Here is a 3,603-nt window from a genome sequence, read left to right as displayed (position 1 = left end):
GCTGCTGCGCTGCTGGCGAGGGCGAGGAGTCAGGTGCAGCAACAATTAGCAGTAACAGGAAGAAGAAACAAACGGCCCTGTCCACTCCTTTGTGGGCAGGAACCCTCCGTGCACCCCGAGGGCCACGTCGTCCCCCCCATGCAGAAGTGACGGTCTGTATTGTGCTCTAGGGTTAGTTTGCTTTTTCAGAAAGTGTGACACAAACACCTACAAACTGCTATTCCCCCAACCTGATGGCACCGCAGACAGACTGTGGGGCGGCTCAAACCTCACGTTCTGTGCCTGGGAGGGTGGGAACTTTCCACTCATGAAACATTTTATCTTCAATTCATGACTGGGCGTTCAATAGTTGCATTTTTTAAAGGGCTAATTTCTTGCAATGAAGTATCTTATAACTAAACCACTTACAGTTACTGAGTAAATGTGCAGAGTCAAGCCAGGTCATAAAGGGAATTCTGAATCATATTTTTCTATGGCTCTTGGAAAGCAATGAGTCTATAGAATCAAAAGCAAATTCAAGGTTAAGCCTATATTGCCCCACATCAGCAAGGACTAGGTAATCAAACAGAGAAATCAGATCTTCACAAGAATTGGGGAAAGCTCACTGCCGGTCACATTTTTGTAAAGAACCCCGTCAGCATGACTGCAGGAAGAGGCGTGCACCTGCCCCAAGATTCCCAATCTCTCTCCCTACCAGGATGCCGCTATCACAAATGTTTCTAAAACCATGGGGGTTTGGGGGGGGAGGGATTGCCCCAATTTCCCACACATACTCCATCTTTGCACCCGGAAGTACCACCGGACTTGTGGAGGCACTGCAGGACACTGCATACCCACCTGCAGCCCCGCACTGCGTGCGAGGACCTGTACTCATCCCCGACCCTGAACACTCCTCTCAGACCTCTTACTGGGCCCTCAGAAAACCGTGTGACAGGACAGCAGGTGTCAGGGCACCACTGCCCAAATGAGGAAATGGAAACCCAGAAACCTCCAGGGCTGATTCAGCATCACGTCCAATGGGCACGGGGGTGGCGGTCTGCAAAGCAGCGGAAAAAGGGCGGGAGACAGGCTTTGGAGAACACAGATCTGGGTTCCTCTTCCAACTCAGCCACTTACTCAGTCGCACATGCACACACGTGCGTGCGTCCCCTTTGAGAAAAGGTCACATCGCCTTTTGTAAGATCCGTTCATTGGCACATAAAGTACAGATGCTCCTCGACTGCATATCCCCATAAACGCATTGTAACTTGAACCTGCACTTAATGACCTCCGAGCTGAGCCCCGCCTACTTTCAGCGGGCTCAGAACACAGCATCCAATCCTAAGGCAAACCATCTTCGTAAGTCAGGACCGTCCGCCGCGTGACACCCAGGATCTCACACCAACGAGAGAGTGAGTGACGGGACCAAGTCCATGTCAGGGGTTCCCACAGGAACAGCCTTTCTCCCCTCCCACTGTAGCGGGTGCTGAGGACCTGTCCTCCACGAATGTGGGCGTCCATGTGGATTCACCTTCTTCCTCTTTCAATGCCCACACGCCAGCGTCTGGGACCTCGGCCGATGTCCTGGACATTTAACTTTCTGCAGCGTCGCCGGTTTATGTTACACGTACCTTACTGCGCCTCACATTACGCAAGGTGTGCTTGAGAAGCTAGAAGGGGACCCAAACTATGCACATTAAATCTTTTTCAGGGCAGCAGAGGAGCCAACACCTGGGGAATTCAGTGGCAAGCGCCTAACTTTAGAAACGAGAATTCTTCCATAAAAAGCCACGTCTGAGGTAGAGCACATGCCCATTTCTTAAAAGCAAGGCTATTTTGCGTTTGCTTTTAACACAAACATGCATTACCTTTTTTGAAAAATATTTTTTTATTGATTTCAGAGGGGAAGGGAGAGATAGAAACATCAATTCAGAGAGAGAATCATTAATCAGCTGCCTCCTACACACCCCATACTGGGGATTGAGCCCTCAACCTGAGCATGTGCCCCCGACCGGAATCGAACCTAGGACCCTTCAGTCCACAGGCCGACGCTCTGTCCACTGAGCCAAATCAGCCAGGGCAACATGCATTACTTTTTTTAACAAGGGGCGAAGCGTTCTAAAGAGAGCAAATCAACTCCTAACGTGAAACCTCAGAAACATGCAGAATGCTGTGCAGTGTGCTGAGGATCGAGAGCCACGGGGCCCCACAGGAAGCCAGGACTGGTGAGAGCCAGAGGGGCGTCTTCCCCTTTGATGTGGGGAATGAATGAGCTCACTGGTATCCAGGCCAGACATCCTTGATCACAGTGATAGGGAAAAGCAAGGTGCATGGTGAGGAAGGAGCCAACAGCTTCCGCTGCTTCTGGCTGACCTGGCACCAGCTTCCTGCGCCCAACGGATCCCCATCGCCTTAGGCGGGTCGCAGCAATCCGGGACAGAGAGGTTCTCAAACATTCTCTAGTTTGTTTGACAAATATCCGAACGCTGCTCTGGCTCAGGGAAATGGGGAGGAAGGCCGGCTTAGGGGCCATTTAGGAAGCAGACGTAGCAGGTGGGCTTGGGAGACAGTCGGAGGGAACCAGGATGCCCCTCAGGTTCCTGGGGTGGGTGTGTGGGTGAATGACCACATGAAGAGTATGGAACATTCTTTTCCTTATTACCTAAAGAACTCCGTGTCCAACAATTAGTCGATGATCCTTGGGAAGGAGGGCAGTAGCCGGCCTATTACCCAACCCGCCAGGTGTCTGTGACCCTGCCATACAACTGGGAGGGGCAGGCCTCACTCAGCAGCACCACTTCTTTCAATGATCAACTTCAGGGAATAACCCTGCATGCAGGACATAAAAATAACACACACACAAGCAAAGGTGGACATTCCGTAACCCTGAGGCTCCCAGTCACCCAAACAGGTCACGTTGGCTGGGAACCCAGCATCCACCTGATATTTGCTTGGGGTAGAAGGTGAAGTTCACAAAATGTTACAAATCAACAGCAGAAAACGTTCCTTACTGGTGTTAAGTAACAGTTGTGTTTTTAAGCACTCCCTGTACGGCCTCGATTATTTCTGGAATCATCAGAGAAACTGCGAACAGCGGTGTGTTCTGCAGGGGGAACCCCGAGTGAGGAGGCCAACTCTGCACCCCGCCCCCACCCCCCATACACCTTGTCCTTGCCTTGGTCGGACTTATCTTTAAAACAGAAAAGACCTGGCCCAGGCCACTCAAAAGGAGCAGAAGCCTCAGTCAAGTGTGAGGGTTATTTCTGAAACACACTTCAAACATACTAGTTTGAATAACAATGTTATTCTTAAAAGCGCACTTCTTCCGGAATTCAAGTCCAGGCTCCCATCGGCAACAAAATGCTGGCCTGCCAATAATAACCACGCAGAGTGACTAAACATTTTTTCCAACAAAGGGTAAAAAAAAAAAAAAAAAGCTCCCGATCAAAGTGCAGAACCAGCTCCGGGCCGGAGCGGGCGCGCGTTTCCGCCTCCCACCTTCCCACCGGCTTTGGAGCTCCGGCTGCGCCTAATTGCTCCGTTGGAACGCGTCCTCTCAGGCTCTGCCAGCAACAGCGCCCCAAACACCCCGCCCCCTCCCCCGCCCGCCGCGGGGGTCACGTG

General features: G+C 51.6%; 1 protein-coding gene across 1 annotated transcript in view; it reads right to left on the bottom strand.

Moving 5' to 3' along the window:
* The window catches only part of CPT1A (carnitine palmitoyltransferase 1A (liver)), a 42,223-nt gene extending 41,746 nt beyond the window's left edge, over positions 1-477 (bottom strand). The window contains exon 1 of the mRNA XM_015568949.1: positions 409-477. The gene's annotated coding sequence lies outside the window, so the exon portion shown is untranslated. The remainder of the gene's footprint in view (positions 1-408) is intronic.
* Positions 478-3,603: the final 3,126 nt, after the last annotated feature.

The sequence above is a fragment of the Myotis davidii genome, unplaced genomic scaffold (genome assembly GCF_000327345.1).
Source record: "Myotis davidii unplaced genomic scaffold, ASM32734v1 scaffold425, whole genome shotgun sequence".
NCBI lineage: Eukaryota > Metazoa > Chordata > Mammalia > Chiroptera > Vespertilionidae > Myotis > Myotis davidii.
The sequence above is the reverse complement of the archived record's forward strand: the minus strand, read 5'-3'. Positions and strand labels throughout refer to the sequence as shown.